Source organism: Oryx dammah, unplaced genomic scaffold (assembly GCF_014754425.2).
Source record: "Oryx dammah isolate SB20612 unplaced genomic scaffold, SCBI_Odam_1.1 HiC_scaffold_1, whole genome shotgun sequence".
In the NCBI taxonomy this organism is placed as follows: domain Eukaryota; kingdom Metazoa; phylum Chordata; class Mammalia; order Artiodactyla; family Bovidae; genus Oryx; species Oryx dammah.
In genome coordinates, this window is record NW_024070185.1 from 30,735,034 (window position 1) to 30,753,418 (window position 18,385).

An 18,385-nucleotide genomic window follows, 5' to 3' on the forward strand; every position below is an offset into this window, starting at 1 on the left:
CATGACCTATGTGTGTGGCTCAGTCGCTAAGTCATGTCGACTCTGCAACCCCATGGATGCTTCCCACTAGGCTACCCTGTCTGTGGGATTCTCCTGGCAAGAACACTAGAGTGGGTTGTCGTTTCCTCCTCCAGAGGATCTCCCTGACCCAGGGACTGAACCCCTGTCTCCTGCATCTCCTACAGCTATGGTTAGGGCCAAAGCTCATTAGCGTTAGTTACTTAAACTCTTAATGTGGAAGAGGGAAAAAGGATGATTAAAAAACTTTTGTTCTTTTATTAATTCAATATTGCATAGTCCATTCTGTGACTGTAAAATGAATTCAGGATTCTTATAATCTTATTGGTCAATTCTGGCACTCAAACACCTATTAAAAAGCCAGAAAAAAGGATGTACTGGGACAGCTCATGGTATTTGATAATGTAACCATATTCAGTTTGACAAACAGCAATTTAGCCTGACACCGAGCATTTCACATGAATCCTGGGAAGAGAATTAACACTATTTCTCAGGTAAATCTTGTCTTAAAAGATTGTAGATTAGTTTATTTTTATAGTGTAATTATTCTGTTTATGTGTAGATTTCTGCCTTTTATATTATGACTAATTTAAAATAAATTTTCATTTTGATAGAATATTTAGCTCATACAAACATTTGTCACTCAAATCTAATTATTGTGGTATCACATATATTTCTATTACTTTAATACATTACTATTTCCTTCAATTTATTCATTTCTCTATTATATTTGTACTTCATTAATTTCATTACATTGATAATTTTTTTAGTAAAATAGACCCATTAATAGTGGGGGTCAAATATGTCAGGTTTATTTTCATAATCAGCTTCATATGATGGGTATTACTTGGCAATGTAATCTGTTTAGTAATACTTTCTCTTTAGAGACTGTTAATCCCAAACACTAAGATCTAAAGTGAACCATTAGGAGACTTCACCCCTGGCTTCAGCTATGTTGCATTCCATAATTTAAGAGGTTTTCTTGGTGAAGATCTCCAATGACCACCTTGTCATTAACTACATAATTTCACAAGGCATTTTCCATTAACCATCTTATTTTCCGTTTATCATTTCTATGCCAAAATAAATAACATGTAAGTCAAAAGGTAAATATTTAAAAGTCAATCAATTAAAAATGAGAATAGATTTGCATATCAAGTCTCTGGAGGCACAGTAACTCAATAAACTTAGAAGAAATCAGAAGGGAGAAGGTAGAAAGACTTAAAGGCATAAATGACATATTTTAACTGGTTACTTTTTGTCTTGTTCTTAAGAATGTATGAAGTAAACATTGAAGATACTTTTAGAAATTTCTAAAAATAATATGTTAGGTTTTTAATTATTGACTTGGAAATTTGTACCTGACATATATTTGAGTGGAAAAATAAGTTCAAACTAATGAGTTTAGATAGTATAATCTAACTTCTGGAAAAAAAAAAAAACTAGGAAAAGAGTTCTCTCTATATGTTTGAATATAGGTGGGAAAAAGTGTGTGTGTGTAAATATATATATATATATACACACAGACACATATGGGTTTCCCTGATAGCTGAGACAGTAAAGAATCTGCCTGTAATGTGGGAGACCTCAGTTCAGTCTCTGAGTTGGGAAGATCCCCTGGAGGTGGGCATGGCAACCTACTCCAGTATTCTTGCCTGGAGAATCCCCATGGACAGAAGAGCCTGATGGGCTACAGTCCATGGGGTTGCAAAGAGTTGGACATGACTGAGAGACTAAACACAGCATACAGCATGCACACACACACATATAAAAGAAGGATGGAGTGTATATTTAACCAAGGTCTAAAGCTAATACATTAAAAAAAGATGCCTCTTTTAGTTCTATTTGTGCTACTGTAACAAAAACACCATAACCTGGGTGGTTATAAATATAAGGGCTTCCCTTGTGACTCAGCTGGTAAAGAACTGCCTGAAATGTGGGAGATTTGGGGTTCAATCCCTGGGTTGGGAAGATCCCCTGAAGAAGGGAATGGCTACCCACTTCAGTCTTCTGGCCTGGAAAATTCCATGGAGTATATAGTCCATGGGGTTGCAAAGAGCTGGACATGACTGAGCAACTTTCACTTTTTACTTAGAATGCAATGGCACCCCACTCCAGTACTCTTGCCTGGAAAATCCCATGGATGGAGGAGCCTGGTAGGCTGCAGTCCATGGGGTCGCTAAGAGTTGGACACAACTGAGCGACTTCACTTTCACTTTTCACTTTCATGCATTGGAAAAGGAAATGGCAACCCATTCCAGTATTCTTGCCTGGAGAATCCCAGGGACGGGGGAGCCTGGCGGGCTGCCGTCTGTAGGGTCGCACAGAGTTGGACACGATTGAAGCAACTTAGCAGCAGCAGTAGCAGCAATAAACTTATTTCTCACAATTCTGGAGACTAAGAGGTCCAAGATCATGGTGCTGGCCAACTGATGGTCTGCCTCATTGATAGTTATCTGCTCACTCTACTCTCACAGGGTAGAAGGGCAAGGGTACTTTCTTGGCTTCCCATGCTAAATGCTTTACCTACATTATTGCTTTTAATCCTGAAAACTCGGTAAATTAAGTATTATTATTATTTTCACTTTACAGATAAGAAAATGGTGATATAGATTTTGAGGATTCTTTATGAAGTTATAATTAGTAGATGTATTGGTCAGCTTTTGCAGCAACAGCAAACAAACAAACAAAAATCCCTGAAAATCTCATGTATCTGTAGCTAAATTGGTACAAAATTCTTTGACCAGGCTTGTTTGGGTTCAGCTGGGCTTGGCTTCAGACTCCTGGTTGGATTCAAGTCTTCTCTGAGTATTTTTTCATTCTGAAATAAAGATCCACTCTCTGAAGAAAGCTGTTCTCATGGAGGAAGGAAGGAGTCCAAAGGGAAAAAATTATATAGTGGACACTGGCAAACTGTCACTTGAATTTCCATTCCAGGGTCATAGCAAGTCACAGGTCAAGCCCAAAGTCAGTTATCAGGGAAGTATTCTCTGCCCACACTGGGGCATGGCAAGGAGAGAGAGGGAAAGAAGAACTGAGCACAGTAGGCAAAAGCGCTGGCATTCAAACCCAGGACTGCCTCAATTTAAACTCTGCTGTTTGAACTACTTTCCCTATTCTAAATAAATAGGAACTTATTTTATCTTCCTTTATGGTTAGAATTTTCTGAATGAAGTATCTAATCGGGAATAAATTTATTTTTTCCCTCAGTAATTGATGAAATTTAGGAAAACATAATCTCAGTTATTGACATACAGAAGATTATCTTCTATAGCAATGATAATAAAATTCTTGTTAATCATTTGACAGATACTTAATAATCTCCAGCGGCTTCCCCAGTGGCTCAGAGGTTAAAGCATCTGCTTGGAATGCGGGAGACCTGGGTTCAATCCCTGGGTCGGGAAGATCCCCTGGAGAAGGAAATGGCAACCCACTCCAGTACTCTTGCCTGGAGAATCCCATGGAGGGAGGAGCCTGGTAGGCTACTAGTCCATGGGGTCACAAAGAGTCGGACACGACTGAGCGACTTCACTTTAATAATCTCCTATAGTGTTTAAACTTTATTTTCAACAAGTTGGCTGATTTCCATAGTCATGTTTTTAAAGATATACATTGCTTAATAATATATTCTAATACTTGAAATTCTATTATATGTTAAATCTAGATAGTTATCACTTCAAACCATTTGGTGAACATGGTATGATTAATGATATCTTTGATAGCTTTGGTAAATATACTTGGAAAATTTATACCACAAAACAGACACTCTCAGATAACTAGGGGTTTACAAAGTGTTACGAGTCTTTTTTGTAGCAACTCAGCAGTGTCTGTGCAAGTTGGAAACCCTTTGATTCAACCTTCTGATTTCTGGGAATTTATGTTGTACATATATGATAGAACAAATACAAATTGTGTCACTGTATATTGCCATATACAATAATATATTGTATATATTATATACATAGTCTATATCATACATATACAATATATTCAATATATTGTATATGTAGTATATGCGTATATATATTAACACACTATTTGAAACAGTAGAAACGGTACAGTGTAGATGACAGCACCTTTATAGCAGAAAACAAAGAGGAACTGAAGAGCCTCTTGATGAAGGTGAAAGAGGAGAGTGAAAAAGCTGGCTTAAAATTCAACATTCAAAAGACTAAGAACATGGCATCTGGTCCCATCACTTCATGGCAAATAGATGGGGAAACAATGGAAACAGTGACAGATTTTGTTTTCTTGGGCTCCAAAATCACTGCAGATGGTGACTACAGCCATGAAATTAAAAGATGCTTGCTCCTTGAAAGAAAAGCTATGACAAACCTAAAGAACAGTGAAGTCAACAGAATTCAAATGGCTGAATCAAAGTGTTTCCAACTTGCACAGACACTACTGAATTGCTACATATAGGACTTATAACACTTTGTGAACCCCTAGTTATCTAAGAGTACCTGTTTTGTGGTATAAATTTTCCAAGTATATTTACCAAAGCTATCAAAGATATCATCAATCACCATGTTGACCAAATGCTTTGAACTGACAACCATCTAAATTTAACATATAATAGAATTTCAAGTATTAGAATATATTATTAAGCAATGTATATCTTTGAAAACATGACTGTGGAATTCTGCAAAGTTGAATATGACAAACCTAGACAGCATATTAAAAAGCAGAGACATTACTTTGCCAGCAAATGTCCATATTTCAAAGCTATGGTTTTTCCAGTAGTCATGTATGGATGTGAAAGTTGGACCATAAAGAAGGCTGAGGGCTAAAGAATTGATACTTTTGAATTGTGTTGGAGAAGAATCTTGAGAGTCCCTTGTACAGCACAGAGATCAAACCAGTGTATGGAAATACAAAAAACCTCGAATAGCCAAAGCAATCTTGAGAAAGAAGAATGGAACTGGAGGAATCAACTTGCCTGACTTCAGGCTCTACTACAAAGCCACAGTCATTAAGACAGTATGGTACTGGCACAAAGACAGAAATATAGATCAATGGAACAAAATGGAAAGCCCAGAGATAAATCCACACACATATGGACACCTTATCTTTGACAAAGGAGGCAAGAATATACAATGGAGTAAAGACAATCTCTTTAACAAGTGGTGCCGGGAAAACTGGTCAACCACTTGTAAAAGAATGAAACTAGATCACTTTCTAACACCACACACAAAAATCAACTCAAAATGGATTGAAGATCTAAACATAAGACCAGAAACTATAAAACTCCTAGAGGAGAACATAGGCAAAACACTCTCCAACATAAATCACAGCAGGATCCTCTATGATCCACCCCCCAGAATTCTGGAAATAAAAGCAAAAATAAACAAATGGGATCTAATTAAAATTAAAAGCTCTGCACAACAAAGGACACTATAAGCAAGGTGAAAAGACAGCCTTCTGAAAGGGAGAAAATAATAGCAAATGAAGCAACTGACAAACAACTAATCTCAAAAATATACAAGCAACTTATGCAGCTCAATTCCAGAAAAATAAACGACCCAATCAAAAAATGGGCCAAAGAACTAAATAGACATTTCTCCAAAGAAGACATATGGATGGCTAACAAAGACATGAAAAGATGCTCAACATCACTCATTATTAGAGAAATGCACATCAAAACCACAATGAGGTACCACTTCACACCAGTCAGAATGGCTGCAATCCAAAAGTCTACAAGCAATAAATGCTGGAGAGGGTGTGGAGAAAAGGGAACCCTCTTACACTGTTGGTGGGAATGCAAACTAGTACAGCCACTATGGAGAACAGTGTGGAGATTCCTTTAAAAATTGCAAATAGAACTACCTTATGACCCAGCAATCCCACTGCTGGGCATACACACCAAGGAAACCAGAATAGAAAGAGACACATGTCTCCCAATGTTCATTGCAGCACTGTTTATAATAGCCAGGACATGGAAACAACCTAGATGTCCATCAGCAGATGAATGGATAAGAAAGCTGTGGTACATATACACAATGGAGTATTACTCAGCCATTAAAAAGAATACATTTGAATCAGTTCTAATGAGATGGATGAAACTAGAGCCGATTATACAGAGTGAAGTAAGCCAGAAAGAAAAACACCAATACAAGAGACACAGATGTGTAGAGCGGACTTTTGGACTCTGAGGGAGAGGGAGAGGGAGAGGGTGGGATGATTTGGGAGAATGGCATTGAAACATGTATACTATCATGTAAGAAATGAATCGCCGGTCTATGTTTGATGCAGGATACAGGATGCTTGGGGCTGGTGCACGGGGATGATCCAGAGAGATGATATGGGGTGGGAGGTGGGAGGGGGGTTCATGTTTGGGAACGCATGTACACCCGTGGTGGATTCATGTCAATGTATGGCAAAACCAATACAGTATTGTAAAGTAAAATAAAGTAAAAATAAAAAAAAAATAAAGGAAATCAATCCTGAGCACTCATTGGTAAGACTGATGCTGAAGCTAAAACTCCATCCAATACTTTGGCCACCTGATAGGAAGAGCTGACTCATTAGAAAAAACCCTGATGCTGGAAAAGATTAAGGCAGGGGGAGAAGGGGATGATGGAGGGCAAAATTGTTGGAAGGCATCACTGACTCAATGGACATGAGTTTGAGCAAGCTCCAGGCGGTGGCGAAGGACAGGGAAGCCTGGAGTGCTGCAGTCCATGGGATCGCAGAGTCAGACATGATTTAGCTACTGAACAGCAACAATAAGAAATGATACAAATGTCCATTAAAGGGTATAGGTCAAATAATTATTACAAATGGTATAAAAATATTAAGAAAAAACTCTATATTCTGATATAGAATAATCTCGATATGATTTTAAATATAAAAAATGAGGGACAGAACAATGTATATATCTTTTATGAAAGGAAGGAGAAAAATCAGAAAATATTCCTGATGTGTTTGGTAAAGATGCACAGGAAATGAATAAACCACCCTATAGACTAGATAGGGACAAGATTCAGAGGGAGCTTCTTTACTATGTACCTTTTTGTGTTGTTTGGATTTTTGAACCATGAAAATAAAGGAAAATTTCCTTACTTACATAGTATTCCAATACCAAAACAATATAATGTATAGATCATTAACTTCATGGGGACTTTCTATACAATAAATTTAGTTGAAAAATATACCTTAGCTGTATTATTTGTGAAGGAAAAGTCTGTTCTATATGATAACTTATTTCTTTTTAGAAATTCCACTGCATATTCTTGGTTAGTTATATAAACTATTCTAAACCACAGAAACTTTTCACTTCCTTTGGTCTTTGACTATTTTTGTAAAAACTATGGAAGTATTTCATATTTACTGGTATCTGGATATATGTGTGTTTTTTATAATTAGTCAGTCTTTGTCTAAAATTGGGTGAAGGGAGACACTGAGTCCTTGGATTTTAGAAAAGTGAAGCAATTGAGGGGGTATGGACAGGTAGGGCCCTTATTTTCAGAACCTTGTCAACAGCAATGACTCACCCAGGTCAACTTCAGCCAGCACTTGCCGTTTTTCTTAAGGTTTATGATTTGTAGTTTTAAGGCCAAGTAGCAGCACAATCTAACCTAATAGTGAACTGGTAAATAACAAAGGACATGGACAGAATTCACACAAGTGAAGTAAAATTCTTAGGTGAATCCAGTTAAAGTGTTACATTCAATAATAATCAAAAGAATATTCATTTAAAGAGACTACTTGAAAAGTATTTAATCAATCTACATAATTGAATGCTTCTAATTCCACTGCATGACTAAATAAAAATGAAGTGTCAAGTTGAAAGAGATATGAGACAAAGGTTGATTTCCCACTATGATTGGAAGACAGCCTTCTTTAAAAAAATTTTTATTTATTTATTTTAATTGGAGGCTAATTACAGTATTGTAGTGGCTTTCGCCATACATTGACACAAATCAGCCACAGGTGTACATATGTCCCCCATCCTGAAACCCCCTCCCACATCCTTCCCCATCCGATCCCTCAGGGTCATCCCAGTGCACCGGCCCTGAGCGCCCTGTCTCATGCACTGAACCTGGACTGGCGATCTATTTCATATATGGTAATATACATGTTTCAGTGCTATTCCCTCAGGTCATTCCACCCTCGCCTTCTCCCAGAGTCCAAAAGTCTTCTTTATCTCTGTGTCTCTTTTGCTATCTTGCATATAGGGTCATCATTGCCATCTTTCTAAATTCCATATATATGTGTTAATATACTGTATCAGTGTTTTTCTTTCTGACTTACTTCACTCTGTATAATAGGTTCCAATTTCATCCACCTCATTAGAACTGATTCAAATGCATGCTTTTTAATAGCTGAGTAATATTCCATTGTGTATATTGTGTACCAATATACATTGTGTACCACAGCTTTCTTATCCATTCATCTGTTGATGGACATCTAGGTTGCTTCCATGTCCTACCTATTTAAATAGTGCTGTGATGAACATTGGAGTACACATGTCTCTTTCAATTCTGGTTTCCTCGGTGTGTATGCCCAGCAGTGGGATTGCTAGGTCATATGGCAGTTCTATTTCCAGTTTCTTAAGGGATCTCCACACTGTTTTCCATAGTGGCTGTACTAGTTTGCATTCCCACCAACAGTGTAAGAGAGTTCCCTTTTCTTCACACCCTCTCCAGCATTTATTGTTTATATACTTTTTGAGAGCAGCCATTCTGACCAGGTGAGAGAGTACCTCATTGTGATTTTGATTTGCATTTCTCTGATAATGAGTGATGTTGAGCATCTTTTCATGTGTTTGTTAGCCATCTGTATGTCTTCTTTGGAGAAGTATCTGTTTAGTTCTTTGGCCCATTTTTTGATTGGATTGTTTATTTTTCTGGTATTGAGCTGCATGAGCTACTTGAATATTCTTGAGATTAATTCCTTGGCAGTTGCTTCATTTGCTATTATTTTCTCCCATTCTGAAGGCTGTCTTTTCACCTTGCTTATAATTTCCTTCATTGTGCAAAAGCTTTTAAGTTTAATTAGGTCCCATTTGTTTATTTTTACTTTTATTTCCATTACTCTGGGAGGTGGGTCATAGAGGATCCTGCTGTGATGTATGCCAGAGAGTGTTTTGCCTGTGTTTTCATGTGGCTCTCATGTTTCTGCATCTCTTATATCAAGACCCAGACTTAAATTATTCCAGACCATCTTTCCAAGGATATTTGAATGGTGTATTTGAATGGTGAATAGCTTTGGAACATAGAGATAATATCTCTCTCCAGAGCAAAAGAGAAGGCAGAACCCCAGTTTTGCTTAAGTGGAAAGGATTCCACTCATTACAGAAACGTCCAGTTACCGCTCGGCTTGTGCCTGACGTTCGCTCTGAACTAACTTTCCTCCCATGCATGAGGTTAACATCTAATCCCAATTTCTATTCCTTGGTAAGATCCCTGAAGGCCTCATGTTCCTGCAGTTCAATTCCCCTCTATCTAGCAAGACAGCTCTGCTTTCAGCTGGAGTCTTCTTTGTGCAAAGAACCTTTTTGCCCTGTGACAGTTATTCATGCAACTAAGTTAATGTAACGCATGCCTCTTTCTTTTGAAATGATGTCTTGGACGAGCCTGTTCTTCCTGCCGGGTACTGGGACACAATAACACAACTTTACATGAGGTGCCCTGTTGACTGACTGCACGCACTGGGCAGAGTGTCTTTTCGGTCTTGATATAGGAAGATCTTAATCTTATGCTGATGCTCTCCTGATTCGGGTCTCCTGTGGCCTCCCTTTTATCAGTTGGCTCTAAATTGTCCTGGCTCCTCCAGGAAGCCTGAAATTTAGGAATCCAGGGCTCCTGATTTCATCAGTACTCCTACTGTCCTCCATGTGGGCATACAGCAATCTGGGAAACTGCCAAATCCCAGGGAGATTAAAGCAGGGGTCTCTTCAAAGGTATGGCTGATGACTGGCTATACAGTTGAACTTCCAATGACAGTTTTAACTTCTCAGCAAGAGGTTCTATAAGATATGGCTTTGCTGAATCTTCAGGGTAGAAGGGAACATTCTTTGAACTCTGAGTCACTAGACTGTTTAGATTTCTGTTTAGATTTTTGGGAGTTTCCTAGCTTACTGGCTCTCAGGATGTCTCTTGACTGTGGTTGAGAAGCTGGGAATTCCTCAGCCTTGACAATCTCCCTTGACCCTTTGACCCTTGAAGAAATTCTTCATTTAACCTCTCACATCCTTATGCTCTGGGAACACTGCTATTCTATTGTCAGATTCTCCTGGGATATAACTGACTCTCACCCTTGGGCTCATTTCCTGTTGCTTGCCTTGTAAGCAGCCTCTGAACTGCCTCTGTTGCCCCTGAACACAGTCCCACTGTGCATGTTTTGGCAACAGTGATGGGTGGGAGAGAGTGAAAAATCTGCTTTCTTCTCATCTGAGAAAGGTCTGTGAATCCAGAGCTAGTATCAAAGAAGGACCATGTCTCTGCCCCTTGTCTCCTCCCAATGAGGGGGCAGACGGAGCACTTGGAGCCAGAGCAGGGACTATATTTTTAGTGATCGCCTGCCTTCCTGATCTGCTTGAGGCTTTCTTTCTAGGAACTGGGTGACTCAGCTATGGAGTCAGCCCTTGACAGATAGTGATGAGGAGAGAATGAGAGATGAAGAAAGGAACTAGGATTGGGCTGCCCTCACCAAAACAGTTTATGGATTCAAGCCCCTTTTATAAGGATACTTGTGATTAAATTTAGGATTCACTTAGGATAATCTCTTCATCTCAAGAGTCTTAACTTAATCATAATAGTAAAGCATGTTTTTTTGCATATAAGAAAACATTCACAGCTCTCAGGAATCCGGACCTGGTTATATTTGGGGGGAGGGGGTCATTATGCAGCTTACTATACACAAGAAAACTTCCCTGGTGGCTCAAATGATAAAGAATCCCTTTGCAATGCAGGAGACCTGGGTTCAGTCCCTAAGTCAGGAAGATCCTGTAGAGAAGGGAATGGCTACCCACTCCCATATTCTTACCTGGAGAATCCCATAGATAGAGGAACCTGGTGGCCTACAGTCCATGGGGTCTCAAAGAGTCAAACATGACTGAGTGCCTAACACACACATACACATAACTGTCAAATTAAATTTCAGAGCCTCAAGGGCCAACTTGTGGCCCTAGGCCAGTAGGTAAGACATGGACAAGGTGAAAGAGGCTGAAGTGGACATCTTTGTTTTCATTTGAATAGTTAGCATTTACTCAGCCTTCTGAAACAGTCCCTCTATTTTCCTCTTCAGCCTTGTGCAGGTGGAGTTGTAGTCCCTAGTCATCCCTACACTCATGGCATCCAAAGGACTCAGTTCTGGCCAAAATTTCTAATAACCTAGTTAAAGTGAATGGTTCAGTGACCCAACTGAAGCCAATGAGGCTTTTGCAAGAGGTATCATGAGAGAAATGCCACATTTTCAACTGCTCTTGAACTTGGAAGAATACAACCCTGACCTAGTTGGCAGCCATGCTGCCAGTGAATAAAGCCTGAGAATAAAGTCAAAAGGCAGAGAACGTAAAAGTAGAGAGGAACCCATTTCTGATGACATCAGCTGAGTATCTCTGCTAAGGACCAAATTTGCCCTCAGACTTTGTTATATTAATCAGTGAAATCCCTTTTTGGTTGAAGCTTTGTTTGTCTGTTCGTATAAGAACACCTGTCCAACTGGGAGCTTTTAAATTCAAAACTGCTATGAAGCTTAGAGGCATGATATTACAAGATGGCTTATAAAGTGAAAATGAGGAAGTTGTTCCACTTTATAATGATTGGTTATTACAGTGGTGGTTCCCAGATAGCAATGAATTGGTTAAATTTTACTATCTTATACCTTTCTTAGGAAGATGACTGTTCTTTTATGATTATAGAAGGCATTTATGAAAAGCAGCCTAAAAGGCAGCCCAAGTTGTGTTTCACTTGTTTTGCACGAAAAACTAAATTAAGTGTCACTTATCTGGCTTAAATGATTTTGACTGCTTAGGGAATTTTGGAGTCTAGTTTCTTTTTTTATTTAATTTTAACACCAGGAAGGCAGAGGGCACAGTTGGAAGCTGCAGGTTGTGCTGTTTGGCTTCATGTGTGTGTGTATATGTATGCATATATATACGTAGTTGGGGCAGGGAGAAGATAGACCAGATGGGGTCGCCTGAGCCTCATCTCTGGGGATCTTGCGAGGTCCACTGAGCAGCAGGGGAGTCCTAGAATAAGAAAATTTGGGTGCTCCAGGTGCCAGAGGTTGCTTGTCCTAGACTTGTCTATGAGTATGGTTCATACCAGCTATTAAGCAGATCCTGATGCCTGTCTACTGCTCATCCCTAACTGAGAGTCACAGTGTTTGTGTGCCTCCCAGACAGATGCAGGGATGCGTTCTGATCCAAAGGCTATGCTTGAGTGGTACTACCAAAAGACTGAATGGGGGAGTCAACTGTATGTGCTAGAGCCTTCCAGAAGGCCAAATACCCTAATCAGTGACTCAGGCTTCTGGCGAGTGACCCTGGGGCCCCGTCCAGCTTCTGCCCAGGTCCAAGGTCATTTGCATATCCCTTCATCAGTGCTGAATTACATTTGTTGTTGTTGTTACTTTCCTCATGGTACATATGAATTCTGTTTATGGTTCTTTCTTCTGTGCTAGCACACTAAAACATAGACATTAACCTGTTTTAATATCTCATCATGTCTCAGTTCCCCCTTCTGTACAAGAGGATTTGGCTCCATTAAATACTTAAAACATTTGCATTTATCTAGTTCGTGTGGAACTCCGGAGCCGAACAGGAGCCTCTGCGGGACGTCGTAGCCAAGGCAGCAGAGGAGCCGAGGCACCGCCTGCATTCCGTGGTAATACTCGTAGCCGAGTAGCTGCGGTAGTACTCACAGCCGAGTACTGTGAGGTAGTACTGGTAGCCGAGGCACCACCCGCATCCCACCGCCACGTCCCAGCAACTCCTGTGCCACCCAGGGGAGCGAGCTCTGAGCGTCTTGTGGTTAGGCCCTTCCTTGGAGCCAGGAGCGGAGAAGCCGAGTGCAAGAATCCCCCAGACCAACCAGTCCCCCAACTCAGCCTCTTCCCGCCGCCCAAATCATCATGACCCACTTCAACCAGGGCCCTTCCTATGGGCTCTGGGCTGAAGTCAAGAAGAAGATAGCTTCCAGGCAGAAGATCTCCACAACTGGATGGAAGAGGTGACAGGCACGAGCACTGGCACCAACTTCCAGCTGGACTTAAAAGATGGCATTAACCTCCGTGAACTCATAAACAAGCTACAGCCAGGCTCAGTGAAGAAGGTCAATGAGTCCTCATTAAACTGGCCTCAGTTGGAGAATATCAGCAAATTTATTAACGCTATTCCGGCTTATGGCATTAAGCCACAGGACATATTAAGCCACATGATGTATTTGAAGCAAATGATCTTTTTGAGAATGGAAACATGAGGTACAGACTATGTTGGTGGCCCTAGCAGGTCTGGCCAAAACAAAAGGATTCCATACAACCATTGACATTAGAGATACGTATGCAGAAAAACAAACAAGATGTTTTGATGAAGGAAAATTAAAAGCTGGCCAAAGTGTAATTAGTTTGCAGATGGGAACCAACAAATGCGCCAGTCAAGCAGGTATGACGGCCTATGGGACGAAGAGGCACATTTATGATCCTAAAATGCAAACTGACAAACCTTTTGATCAGACCACAATTAGCCTGCAAATGGGCACCAACAAAGGAGGCAACCAGGCAGGGATGTTAGCACTGGGTACCCGAAGAGATATCTACAATCAGAAGCTAACGTTACAACCCATGGAGAACTCCACAATTTCCCTACAGATGGGTACCCACAAAGTTGCTTCCCAGAAAGCGATGAGTGTGTATGGCCTTGGGTGGCAAGTGTATGATCCCAAATACTGTGCTGCTCCCACAGAACCTGTCATTCACAATGGAAGCCAAGGAACAGGAACCAGTGGGTCGGAAATCAGTGGTAGTGATTATCAGGCACAATACCCCAATAAGTATCATGGCCAGTACCAAGATGACTACCCAGAGATTACCAGTATGGTGGCCAAGGCATTGATGATTAGATTCACAGAGGAGCTCAGTATTTAGCCCACTGTTTTTATTCAGTGAGAACCAAGCTAGCCTTGAGTTATTTTTATCTTGTTTTCCTAAAACACTATTATGCTTATTGTACCTAAAGGAACTATTGCCTTACATACGTTCCTTTTTTCCTTTTTCAGCCTCTTCCCTAAATAGTTGCCTTTTAGTGCTCTGACAGTTAAATCCTACAGCATAACCAATAACTCGCATATGAAGTAAAAAGGAATATTGTAAAAGAGGAGTATTCTTATACAGTCAATTCTTTCCTTAAAAAATATGCATTTTTACAGTCCTCTAATTAAACTGTGTGTTTTCAAACAATAGAAAGCTTTTTTTTTTAGTTTAGTATCTCGTTTCTACGTGGAAGACTAAATTCATGCTTATAGCTAAATGTGGTCTTTGCCAACTAAATTTAAGATACAGCATTTTAGAAATTTACATATCAATGTTTCTACAGTATTGTTTGCTAACTTTTAAATAAAGTCCTGATCAGTGTGCCAAAAAAAAAAGAAAAGAAAATTTGCATATATAGAATAGGATAATCAAGGTTAAAGCAGAAAATATTTCCAGAATCTTTCCAAAATCATGAGGTGCAAGTAAAATAATGTTTAAGTTTTATAAATTAAATTATATCTGACTCTAAGCCCCTATTTACAGGGGTCGAATGATATCTAATAATAATCTTTAGTGTAATATACCTTCTCAGAGTGGAAAAAAAACAAAGACCTCTAGTCTTTGGTCCTTCGAAGTTGCCACCAAGAGGCTCAGAGAACAGAATGTTATTGTCCATTCAAAGACAGGTAATACCACATACAGTTTCTCTGCGAGGGTGGTTCCAGAATCTTTGGCTGAAACTCTCAAGGTTGTGATACTGGATGTTTAGCAGCCCTCACCTCTGGAAACACATCTTTCCCCATCAGTAGCCCTCCTGTGACCTTGGGGACTGCACCAAAGGACACAACCCTTTGTAGAACCCAGTTCTGCTTGCCTTTCCTCCAGTCCTAGGAGCCACTGCTTCATTTGAGCAACTTCTCCTTTCAACCCAGTCCCCTTCTCTTTCCCTTGAGGACTACAGAGCTAAGTTCTCTCACGAAAGAGCCTTATAAGGTTGGACAACAGATATCTAGAAGCTTTCATGTTGGGTCTGACGGCACAAAAGCCATTACCAACTGCCAAGAGAAAGCAGAAACTCAGACCTTCTGGAAGAGGTTGGATTGGGGCCAAGTTACCCTTTCACTTTTATGCTAGTCTCTTCTGATTGCTTAGTAAATTTTATCCTGCCTCAGATGTCTGTTACCTAGCAGACAGTGAGGAGGTAGAACAGAAATATCTTCAGAGAGCCCATCAGCTCTCCTGTTTTGTCATTACAATCTCCCACACGGAAGCATGGTCAACCACTTAAACTTGCATGGTGATTGGCACCCTACCCAAAAGGACAGGGGAACAGACCTCAGTTTGGGGAGAAGGTCTGGTAAGGAGAAAGTAGAGAAGGAACAGCCACAAGTTCCTGAAATGCCCTTTGGCCTCTGTAATGTTATGGAATCGATGGCCTGAGTATATATCCTTGTTGACCACTTGCTGGTCATGTGATACTGGGCAGCTCAACCTACTTCTCTGAGTCTCAGTTTGCCATCTGTTATATGGAACATACATCAGTTTCATGAGGGTGTTGTGAGAATTAGTGAAGTAATTTATTTAAGGTTTTTAGTTTAGTTACTGGCACGTGGTCTTTCGTAAACGTTTGTTATATCATTGTTATTAACCACTGACCCATCACACATTTTACATCCAAATTTTAGCTGATATTTCCATTTGTGGTCTAGCCTCACTTCCCAGATGTGATGCTTGGAACACTTTTACATCTGTAGTCTTTTGTCAAACCACTAAATGGATTCTCTCCCTGGCTATGTTGCTCTCTGAGTTCTGACTAAATCTGTTACTTACCGTTACTTCACACACTATGGTGGGTGTGCTTTCACCATGTCTAGTCCAACTTTCCATGTGAAACCCAGACTCATGTAATTTCCTTTGGCTCATTCTGTAGGATTTACATATTCCTCTTGCCCAGGAGATTAAAGTTAGGAGAGAGACTGGAGACCAGGATCCTAGCAGAGAATGTACTCATTTGTTCTTAGCATCACAAATTATGTTTCTCACTTCCAACACCTCACACTCTCATGTTAAAGAACAACTTTTCACTCAGACCCAGCCAGAGGCAGTAGTAATAATTAGAGAAATCCAAGTAACAAGCAGGGGAGAGATGGGTAAGGAGGGGAAAGCAAAGTAAACAATTACCATTTGTAAAATTAGATAGCCAGTGGAAATTTGCTATGTTCTGCAGGGAGCTCAAATCTGGTGCTCTGTGACAACCTAGAGGGGTGGGAGGTGGGAAGGAGGTTTAAGAGGAAGGTGACATATGTATCCCTATGACTGATTCATGTTGATATATGGCAAAAACCAACACAATATTGGAAAGCAATTATCCTCCAATTAAAAGTACATAAATTGAAAAAATTTAGAGACAAAAAAGAAATTGTCTACTTGTTATAATGGAAAGGACTCTGTAGTTGGTCTACCAGTCCATTTGACAGCTCAGAGATCAGCTCAGAGATAAAAGTGGCAAATTTGTAATATATGTAACAGCTTCCTTCCTCTCTATTCATCCCTTCCCTCAGGGATGTAGAATAACACTTTAGTTTGACTCCTATTTTTCTCCCTTTTCTCTTTTACCTCTTTCTTAGAACTCATGATGGAATATTTTAGGGTTTGCTTGTGCAAAAATCATTAGGCAGATTCTTTACCACTGAGCCACCTGGGAAGCCCCAGTGTTTAGTGTTCTTGTTGTTGTTGTTCAGTTGCTCAGTCATGTCCAGCTCTACAACCCCATCGACTGCAGCACACCAGGCTTTCCTGTCCTTCACCATCTCCCAGAGTTTGCTCACACTCAAGTGTACTTGTCCTCAAATGGAAATTTGGCGATCTTGTTAAATGTGTTATAGAATTGGGGGATTGCTTAAGAATGAATAACAACATTTTTGAGCTTCCGATTTTTACTATATAAATTTAGATAACATCTGTTAGTATCTTGTTTATCTTTGAGTGCCAATGAAAAGCAAAGATTATATATTTTTTTAGAAAATTAGAGCACTGCATTGGTTGAAAGATTGATTATGACGCCAGTCATGTTAAACTATATCCTGTGTTCCCTGGTGGTTTCATTAGGTGTTGATAACATTACTTGATTCCTCTAGTAGTTTACTTCTCAACCAGAGATATACATTAGAAACATCTGGATAGTTTTTAAGATGCATTAATGCTCAAGAAATTCCCCAGATTAATTTTGTAATCACAATAAATAGGGCTCAGACATTGGGACTTTTAAAATTTCCCCTAGTTACTCTAAAGAAAAACCAAGATTGAGAGAATCTTGTCATAACAAAAACTCATCCTTTCCTCTTGTAATTAAGAGACTCTAGTTCAGGTGTAGGATAGAACATGGTTCATCTCAAGAAAATGAATAAAAGATGGCCCTGTGACTGTGACACTGTGACAAACCATCCTTGATTGCCCAGGATTGAGAAGGTTCCACAGACATGATACTTTCCCTGCCAAAACTAAGAAAGTCCCAGGCAAGCAAGATTGAATAGGTCACTATAAACTCTCTCTGATCTTGTAGATGAGTTGTTCATTTCTGTGCACGGTTTTCTTCTTTCCTAACTTGGATTGGGTTGAGGGTAAAAGCTCTGCTCTGAACTATCCCGGTGTCTGGTTTTAAACAAGACCATCTGATGATGTGACTTGCTGCTGCAGTGATCTGCAGCCATGAGAAGAAGGTCAAGAGGACCATTCAAGACACGGACCTTGAGCTCTGCCACGGCTGAGCAGCTCAACCTAAGCCAAAATTCTGCTGACTTCCAGGATTCTTGTCATGTGAGAATGTTAGTTTAAATCATGGTCAACTGAATTTTTTTGCTCTTGGTAGGCGTAAGCTCTCAGTGTATCCATAACCATCAAAACTATATGCAATCAGACAGTTGTTCTTCATCTCAGAAATGTCTCCAAAGCCTGCTAACCACTGTTGGCTTCAAACCTTCATCTTTGTTAGCTGTCTTGGTTTTCTGTTATGTTTGGCTTACTGTCCTCATACTCCTCAACCACTACCACCATCCACCCTTAACTGGAATGTAGACTGTTTTCCTGACTCTGATCAGCACACTCAGAGACAAAGACAAGTCTGGGAACTTACGCCTTCGCACCATACTCTGGCATTTGCAGGCAGCAGTCC

The 18,385-nt window shown here is 39.9% G+C and overlaps 1 pseudogene; it reads left to right on the forward strand.

The window, feature by feature from the left end:
• Window positions 1-13,098: 13,098 nt before the first annotated feature.
• Window positions 13,099-14,312, forward strand: LOC120863830 (annotated as a pseudogene).
• The last annotated feature ends 4,073 nt before the right edge of the window (window positions 14,313-18,385 follow it).